The sequence below is a fragment of the Bidens hawaiensis genome, unplaced genomic scaffold (genome assembly GCF_021521415.1).
Source record: "Bidens hawaiensis isolate Kalapana, Puna unplaced genomic scaffold, B.hawaiensis_p1.1 tig00005142_1, whole genome shotgun sequence".
Lineage (NCBI taxonomy): Eukaryota > Viridiplantae > Streptophyta > Magnoliopsida > Asterales > Asteraceae > Bidens > Bidens hawaiensis.
The window spans coordinates 412,993-423,531 of NW_027491327.1; positions in this window are offsets into that span (position 1 = coordinate 412,993).

A 10,539-nucleotide genomic window follows, 5' to 3' on the forward strand; every position below is an offset into this window, starting at 1 on the left:
GGTATTTACGTAATAAACCAGTCACATCATAACATTCGTACACACTATCAACCACTTGGAATTTACTATCCTCGATATATAATATTAGTACCTTTATTTTTAACCTGACAGTACGCGCAATATCCGAAGATCGTTCGCGTACCGACAAGCAATCATTCATATCCATCACATATATCACATATGGCATACACTTATCACTTAGGATAAATGTATTAACAACACATCGAGTATGCACACAGCCCCGAAAACATAACAAGGAATGGGGCTAGAAACTCACCTGGACTCTGCTTCTTCCTCTGATATCTGTAAATCCCTTCTTTAACTGAGCTCGGCTGACTTTTTGGGCTTGTTTGGATCTCGTTTACTTGCTTAATCACAACCAACCGCTCTCTCTCTCTCGGACCTCGCTCTCCCTCTCCTCGGCTGCCGCCGGCGGTTGTAGGTGGTGTGTGTGTTTTGGAGTGTTTTTAGGAAAATGATGGAAATGAAGATATTTTGGGGTTTTAGGGGATATTTATATCCCTTAAATCCCATTCTCATTTAACCCGTCTCCATTAATCCAACACTAGCCCGACTCATACCAACTCCTACTCTATTATTTATTTCCTGACAACCCGAGTAAACTTTCCCTCTATTAGTAAGTAATATAATTAATATCACTTTGAAATTTCGGGATGTTACAGTAAAGAAATTTGTTTGTTTATATATTGTAATGTATGTTATTTTGTATGTGTGTATATATGTGGATTTGGATGATTTGTAAAAAAACAATTAAAAAATGAAGCTCTTAAAACATGAAGCATATTAATAGACATGAAGCATATTAATGACTGAAATTGAGTGATACTTAGAGTAATTTTCAGTCTTTAAAACATCTTAATGGAGACTGATTTTATATGAAATCATGAATCTTGTTAAATGTATTAGAGACAAATTAGACATGGCTTAAAAGACTGGTGTTTAGTCCTTACAGAAATGCATTGGAGACTAAACATCATAGTATTCGAGACTAACTATTAGTTGTTAAAAAATATATTGAGGACTGAAATGATGTGGTACAAGAAGGCATTGGAGCCTAACATACCATAGTATTAGAGACTGACTATTAGTTTTTGAAGAAATTTATTGGGGACTGAAATGAAGTGGTATGAGAAGACAAATAAGGACTGAATATTTATGTATGGAAGACTGACCGTTAGTTGTTGTTGGTCCAATATATTGGGGACTGATTTTTAGTTACTAAAACTACTATCTAGGACTAGGTATCCGTTACTGGCTAGGGACTGGCAAATCAGTCCCTAATAACCGTTAGATATTTATTGGGGAGTATTTAAAGACTGATTTTTCAGTCCCAGATAACAATCTTTTTTATAGTAAGGGTCAAGTCTACTGTTTCAGAATAAAATTTATAGTGTCCATAAGTAAGTGGGTTTAGCATGAATAATAATAATAATAAACCATAAAAGTCAAGAAACCGGCCAAAATGATAGATCGATAAACCAGGTTTACCGTCCGATTCAACCTTTTTCTGTTGTCAATGGTTGAAACGAACACTAGCAAGTCTTGGAGAAGGTCGTAGGTTGGAATACGTAAATACGAAATTTAAGTCCTTCTCCACCGTATTTAATAATTTATATCAAATAATCAAACATCAAACAAGAATAATATGTGACTAAAGATCTATGTGACAATTGACATAGATATTTAGCACAAACATAAGGCTAAGGGTAATGGGGCTTGGTTGAACCCCAAGTGAACCAACATCTTCATGACACGTGGCGCTGACTAGGCATGCCAACCAAGCCCCCATACCAAGCCTCAAAGGGTGTAATGGTCCAGATGAGCCAGGGCTTGGTTGAGTTTTTTTTTTAATACTATATCCTAAATAAATATTAATACATAAAAATAGCGTTTTTAATTTTTTTTCGTCAATTCCTTCCGAATACGATCTTTTTCTTCCTCCATTATCGCTTGGTCGGATGGCGGTAGGTGGCTAAAGTCCTCGGCTAGAAATTCCAAACTCCTCATCCGGTTTCTATTATGTTTAGCTTGACCAATCGACTCGAGACCAATTGACATTCTAGCAATCTCTTTTCCGAAGTCGTGATCGGCGGTTCTTTTCCCACGTTCCCTACCCGGGGGGCGGCTAGAGCCTTGCTCTTTCAAATTGCCCTCGGACAAGTTTAGGTCGAAGTTAATTTGAGTCTCTGAGCCGCTAGAAGAGACGTAGGAGCCGGATTCGCTAGTTTTCGTACGTTTAGCCGATTCTTTTCCAACATCCGCATCCAGAGTAACTAACATAATCCATTTCGAGCGCTTCTTGAGCACGTCCCACAAGTAGCGCTCATCAAACGTCTTCACCATCCCGTACTTCCTTAACACCTCCGCTTTCCACTCGTCGCAAGTGAATTGAAAAACTTGAAGATCATCGGACCCACTCTGTCGCATTCGGTTTGCATTTCGGTTATGTAGGTTGGTAAATAATCCTACAAACTTACGAATATCGGACCACTGACCCGATATCATATTATCGGTTTGGTCCATACTCCCCACTTGCTCATAAAACAATTCCCGAACTTTGCTCCAAAATACTCGACGTTTATGAAAGTCGGCTATAAAAAAATAACAAAACTTTAGTAAATTGCAAACAAAAACTAAAAATTTAAATTAAAAAAAATGCACCAAAAAATAATTACCCTCGTTTCGATCTTGAGATATCTCAATCCAAGCTCTAGCCAACGCTAATTTTTCATCCTTTTTCCAAGGAGTAGCCTTTCGCTTCGTCACAGCCGGTGTCGATGAACCGCCCGCTTCTCCGGTTTTATTCGTTTTCCTACTTTTGTGAGAGCGTTTTGTGGGTTTATCCGATCCCGGTTGTGTCTCCGGAACGGAAAACTCGGGTTGTGTATCCGAGTTGAAAAAAGTCACGTTTTGAGATGCCATTAGATCTTGAAAGGCCTCGTTAGACATGTAGTCCAACCCCTGCTTCTGAAATTGAGCATTGTAGTTGAAATTTCCCGAACCCGACATGATTTTTTAACAAACTTTGGAAAATCAAATGAGAGGTATTAGTAGAAATATTGATAGAAAGAGAATGAGATGGGTGATTTAAAAAAAAAATAAATTGTGATATTTATAATAAGTTTGAATTTTTTTTTAATTTTAATAGCCCAACGGCTCTCCCCAACGGTCACCCATCAACCAATGACTATATTCTCCACGCGGATTGCCCCGCGCCGGCCAACCACGCCCCCATCCGCGCCATGGTGGTAGCGGTGTTCGCGAGCCAGGTGGTCATGCCGGGCCTCCACGCCCCCCATCCACGATTCAACTACCCTTAGCCTAACATAACAAGGTCAGTGAAAGCAAAAGTTAATGATGAAGGCATATCATAAAGTAAAAGACCACATGCTACACCCACTCATTCACAGACCCATCAAATGAATAAAGTAAATTTACAAAAAAATTGATTGAAAATTACAAAGTGAAAAAAAGAACATGTGAAAAAAAAAAGACCCATATTTGAAAAATGGTCATGACTAGTTAGGTAACATTTAATAATTCAAGAACGTTAGACCAAACAATATATACAAACAATAAGATTTATTTTTAGAGTATGTAGTATATCATTTCTCTTTCCCTTTACACTTTCTTTTTCATCATTTTCTTTCTCATTCTCCCTCATAATATCCCTAATACATATACTTAGCAAAGGATTTTTCAGCACTCTCTCTCCTTCAACTCACCATCCTTATCACAAATACAAGCTAAATGCATTGCATTAGGGTTGATATAATGAAATAATCTTGTAAATTGATGGAGTCCATGTTTATTTTGGTTAAAGTGCTTGGTCAATACTTGGTTTGATTGGATTTTCCCAAAACCTAATTTATGAAAAATCCATGTGATTGTTGACACATGTCACGATCTAAGTCGCTTACAATCGTTTTAAAGCCGTTTTAAATGGTGATGGGTTTGGTACTTTGGTACATCAACATGCATGTTGTTTGGGGAATTCTAGAGATACCATCTAATTTTGCTAAAAAAATATATTAATACGTTTCGTATAGGGCTATACGGGACATATAAGATCTCGTATAAGCCCAATATAATTATATACGGGACGTTTAAGGCCCTGTATAACCCACTGTGTAGGCCTATAAGAGGCGTAGTGTTTGGTTTCTCTACCAGGACTGTACACTCTCAAAATAATTGAGAGTACTTTTGACACATGCTATGCATCGGCATGAAGCTATTTAACTTTTACAAAACAATTTACTCATCACTCTCTTCCTTTCTTGAAAACTCGTAAATCAAACCCTAATTCACACTCAGTCATCGCCTTAAAACCCCCAATCAATTGATTTGTTGCTCGGTTAAGCATGAACCTTGTGATAGTGATAGCAGCAGCGGTGACCTTGTGGCCATTGTTAGTTAATCTCTCTTTCCATAAGTTTTAACTCAAATTGTTGCACAGAAGAGAATTTATGTTTTTTTGTTTTGAATGTGTTGCAGTTTTTTGTTTAAATGATGATATTTTGGTTAAAAAATAATCTTTTTTTGGTGTTGATTTTTTTTTATATTTTAAATGATATTTTGGTTAAAAATTAATCCTTTTTTGGCGTTGAGTTTTTTTTTATATATTTTAAATGATATTTTGGTTAAAAATTAATCCTTTTTGGTATTGAGTTTTTTTAAATGATATTTTGTTTAAAAATTAATCTATTTTGGTTAAAAATTAATCTTTTTTGGTGTTGAGTTTTTCTAAAATGATATTTTGGTTAAAAATTAATCTTTTTTGGTGTTGAGTTTTTCTAAAATGATATTTTGGTTAAAAGTTAATCTTTTTTGGTGTTGAGTTTTTTTTTTTAAATGATATTTTGGCTAAAAATTAATCTTTTTTTGTGTTGAGTTTTTTTTTTAATATTTTAAATGATATTTTGGTTAAACATTAATCTTTTTTTGGTGTTGAGTTTTTTTTAAATGATATTTTGGTTAAAATTAATCTTTTTTGGTGCTGAGTTTTTTTTTTTATTTTTTTATATATAATGATATTTTGGTTAAAAACTAAAATTTTTTGGTGTTGAGTTTTTTTTGTTTAAATGATATTTTGGTTAACAATTAATCATTGTTGGTGTTGAGTTTTTTTTTTTGGGTACTTTAATGGTGTGTGCAATATTGTTGTAGAGAAGTTAGATATCTATGTGTTGATTGAATGATTGATATGTTTAAAAAATATGTTTATTTTTTATGAATTTTTTAGAGTTTGAGACCAACTGCTTATTTTCCTATTTCTTGGTCTGTCTTGTGTGCATATTTAGACCAGTGTCTATCAGACTGCTGAGAGTCACTTCAAAATTAGGTGGTAGTTAGTGATTTTGATACCGAATCCACGCTAATAATCAAATGACTCAAGAAACTCATAGTTTATTCATAAGCATACGAATCAAAAGCTTCATACAGTGTTTAACAGTTCATCAATCAACTATCTAAACAAGCCAGTTTTTCTGATATGTAGGCCTGTAAACGAACCAAACGAACACAAACAAGCCCTTGTTCGTGTTCATTCATTTAACTTTAAATGAACACGAACACTTAGTCGAACAAATATTTTGTGTTCATGTTCGTTTATGTTCATTTGTTTAAATTCTAAACGAATAGTTCGCGAATATAAACGAACATAATGAACAAAGATAAACAAACATAAATGAACATATATGATCAAATGTAAGTGAACACAAACGAACATAAATGAACACACTTAAATGAACATAAACGAACACACTTAAATGAATATAAAACCATTAAGTAGATGGCTCTTCAAGATAATATTTAATTATTTTCTATTAACATATGTAAGCGAACATAAATAAACGAACACTCACGAACATAAATGAATGAACGAAACATGTGTTCATGTTCGTTCGTTTAATTAAACGAACACAAAATTTTTGTTCATGTTCGTTCGTTCATTTATTAAATAAACGAACATAAACGAACTTCCCGTCAAACGGTTCACAAACAGTTCACCAAAAGTACGGTTCATTTACTGGCCCACTGATATGACAATAACAGGAAGTGGAGGCCGTCCAGTGGGCTTCAACCCGGGATGTTCAAGCAGTAAACATCCATTACCAAGCCTATCTGTCTCAGGAAACCGCAAGATGCAAAGATGAACCCGGCTGGACATTCTCAATCGTTTGGCGGGCCACCTGCACCGCAACATGTACCTTTACCAACCTCTACATCTGCTATAAGAGCGCCCGCCACAGCATCCAAGGGAAAAAACCATAAATCTGTAAGCTTTTTTATTTTTACTTTTTAGCATTGTTTCTTATATTATTTTGTAATTTTTTTAAAATTTACACTTTTTTTCCTGTATCCCTAGCCCAGCATCCTCCATCAGGCCCAATGGGCCGAGCCCAGTTTGATAAGCGTCCGACTTCTGGTGGGCCGCTCATGGAATGGGCCGGCCCGTTGGAAAAGATAACGGTCTAGGTGACGGAAGAGGTAGAGGGTTGACCACCATCACAAAATGGTATAGGAAAGAAGGGTTTGGATGAAGTCCAACTATTTAACCAAGGTGAATATATAAATCAGTCAGGATATTACATCTTATTATTTTGTGTAGTATCTGATTTTGTATTGTTACTGAACATGTGCAGGTGGTTTTGTTGTGGTTGATGATAGTTAAATATCATTATAAACCGACATACGGGTGGCAGGTTGAACTACTCGTCTTGTCACCTTTTTTTAACGGTACTTTTTCATATTATTATTCGGCAACTAAAGGAACTGAACAAACACAAGCACATACAGTTAAAGTATTAAACGAACGGGGTTTCTTGTTCGTGTTTGTTCGTTAAGAAAATGAATGTGCTCGTGTTCCTTTAAGTTCGATCGTTTACAATATAAGCGTACAGTTCATGAACGTAAACGAACGAATATGACCGAGCTAATGAAAAGTAAATGTGAACAAAAATGTGCTGGGCCGAAAAAGTTATTAAGACTAGATAATTGTAATGTGCCTAAATAGCTCCTAGCCCACTTAGGCACTTAAGGGGTGTTTGGGATTCCTTATTTTACCTCCTTGTAACTTATCAATAAGTTAATAAATTACAAAAGTGTAACTTATGGAACTTTTCTTCTCACAATATATATAAGCAATCCCAAACACCTTATTACTTTTCAAAAAGTTAATAAGTTATAAGTTGGTGATTGAAAATAAGCAATCCCAAACACCCCCTTAACTACACATGTTTTCTATACTTTTTATAAGAAAACCCGATTTATGCACCTCTACACGTAACTACTCGTCTCTAGCCAAATAGGTTTATGCCAAGCTCCTAGCCCACTTAACTACACATGTTTTCTATACTTTATATAGATTGATAGACATACATGCCTATATACATATGGATGTCTGATATCGTTTATAATTTACATGCTTATTGTATGCTTGACAGTGTTGGTATCATGCTATATGCTCTGTTTGATTTGTCCAGGCTTAAGATTCTCGATTTAACGTAGTTCTAAGTTTCTGATAATCGATAAGTGTCTGATTTGTGTGTTGCTTTTAGTGTAAAGCTCATATAACATTAATAATTAAGTACAATTGTTAGTTTCTTTGCTCACTTTCTAAGTAATGTCATTAAACTTCTTAATAGTTTAGTAATTAGAGATTTTTCTTCCATGAGAAACCAAGTTGATAGATAGGAAGTAATATACTTCTGACCACAAGAACTTCATGCGTAAAGTAGTTTATCAACAAGGTATGGTGCCGAGACGACTTTCTTTAACTCCGCGTAGTTACTCGGTATCGATCAAAGGTGGTCAACTTCAACCAAAATCGGATCTCATGGGTCAACTCAGACCGATTTTGACTAAAAAATCTAACATAATTTCTATGTCTATAATATCATTTAGATATTGACTTAGTTGTATCCTTTTAATTTATATTGATATTCGCGTATTTTGTTATAAAAATATTAGTAAACATATGATATTTTGCATATATAATATTTCCTTGAAAACTAATTTCTTTATAATCATGTCTGAGTGCTCCCAACTCCCCAGTCGACCGACTTTGAAGCGCCTAGCAACTTCTACAACCATAACTATTAATATAATATAAAGAAGGATAGTTAATCCCCGCCGCATTCACTGTGAGAATTCCTCTCATCATTGCATGATACGCCCCAATTGCAGTTGGGTGATGTGTAAGCGAGACTGGATTTTTGAAACCTGTTGAAATTGATATGATATTAAATCCATCATCAATGGCCTAATGAAAAGCAGAAAAAATATCCGCACCATAGCAATCTAGAATGCATACTTTATAGGCAGCAGGTCTTGCAAAATGAACCCCTCCTCTAGCAATTCATTCTACAAAACCATAATAAGTTTAGCCTATCACTTCGTTACCAAATATGACTGATGCCCAATGGGTCCTGTGGCCACTTGTCTCTCTAGCAGAAAGCACCCAACTCGCAACTCTAAATTTATGAACACCGATTATCTTCCTGCATATCGAAAACGAAAAATACACTTTTAATATCCAAATCACATTAGAAGACTACTCATGATAAAATTGAGTAATGCTTCAACACAATATTCAGTCTTTGTTAGTTAAATATCTAGCATAAAAATGCATAAGAATGATTATTACATTATTGAATCATACTACGTTTTTTTCTTCACCTAAAATCATTTCCTTTGCATTTTACTATTTAAGAAAATATAGGGAACATGAATTTAGCACTCATATCATGATTGGGGACCTCAGGGGAAACATAAAAGAGCACATAATCATTTTAATTTGATTGGGATCTTAACAAAGCGAAGTTATTATTCTTTTGCGATTGAAGTTGCTTGATCAACTTAGGCCAGAACATAACAATCAATAACTATGTGCTACCTTAGTATTTAGTAGTTATGGGAACAATCTAGATATCAAAAAACTGCAACACCAAACCAAGGCAATTAAACACTTAACAAACTTACCTGTTACAGACAAAATCAGTACCACCATCACATTCTCCTTTCCACATTGCAGGAACAGGACCAAATCCCTCGTCATTGAAACTTTCTGACTCTGGTTACCACTGTCAATGACACCAACTATGGTGTCACTTTCCACATTAGTGTGTCGTTCAACTCCTCTTGGTAATCCCACGAAGTTCCAAGAAATTGCTTTTTTGTAGTCGCAACTTCTGACTAGGAAAAACTAATACGACCCTAGTGATCTTTGTTAAGATAGTGTTCAACCAATACCCATTAGTATTATTGATTCATAACTGATATCAAAGTATTCCTAAAATAAAGATAAGTTATGCATGAAGATATATATTTTGAAAAATACTCAATACTATGAACTTGTTAACTTTTAGTTTTCTTCTTCAGAAATATATGTTGCAAACCCATTGAAGCTTCTTTTATAGCTTCATATCAATGCTTAGTTTGAGAAACTGTTTTTATTTTAATATAAAAAAAAATATGTATAGTTTTATACTTTATAAACTTAAAACTAAGTATATGGTATGCCAAAGACAAACCACTTGTTTAATAATTTCCATGTGATGCAATGGAGAATATTCTCTCTTAGGAAAATGACACATACTAACTATATAAACCTTATATAAACTTGTAGCAAGTTAACGATTATTAGCACTAGAGCTAAATAGAAACATAAATGGATATTTTGAGTAACATTTGGAGTCTAAATTTTACTCAAAACATCCGGTATGCTCTCATTTAGCTATAGTGCTCATGGGTGTTAATTGTTACAGGTTTATATAGCTTATGTGGGACCTCTTCCTAAGGGATAATGTTATCCTTCATTGCAACACTTGGAACTTATCACATAAGCGGTTCACCCTAGGTATATCATATCTTTACTTTAAGTTTTTAAAATATAACACTATACATAATTGTTTTTTATATTAAAATAAAAGCAGTTTCTCAAACCAATCATTTATGCGAAGTTATAAAAGAAGCGAAGCTTCAATGAGTTTCTAGCGTATATTTCCGAAAAAGAATAATTAAAAGTTAACAAGTTTATAGTCTTGCGTATTTTTAGGAACATATGTCTTCATACTATAAATCTTTATTTTAGGCATACTATGATATTAGTTATGAATTAATATAATACTAATGGGTACATAGTTGAGCACTATCTTAGAGGGGATTGCTAGGGTCGTATCAGCTTTTCCTAGTCAGAAGTTGAGCACTACTAACAACAAATTCTTGGAACTTCATACGATAACCAACAGGAGTAGAATGACACACTTTGGTGGAGAGTGACACTATAATCGGTGTCATCGACGGCGGCATATGGCCAGATTCGTAACGTTTCAACGATGAAGGATTTGGTCCTATTCTTGCAAACCGGAAAGGAGCATGTGATGGTGGTACTGATTTTGTATGTTATAGGTAATTTTGTTAAGTGTTCAACTGTCTTGGTTTGGTGGTTATAAGTTTTAATGTCTATATTGTTCACATAACAACTAGAACTAAGGTAGTACATAGTTATTAGTTATG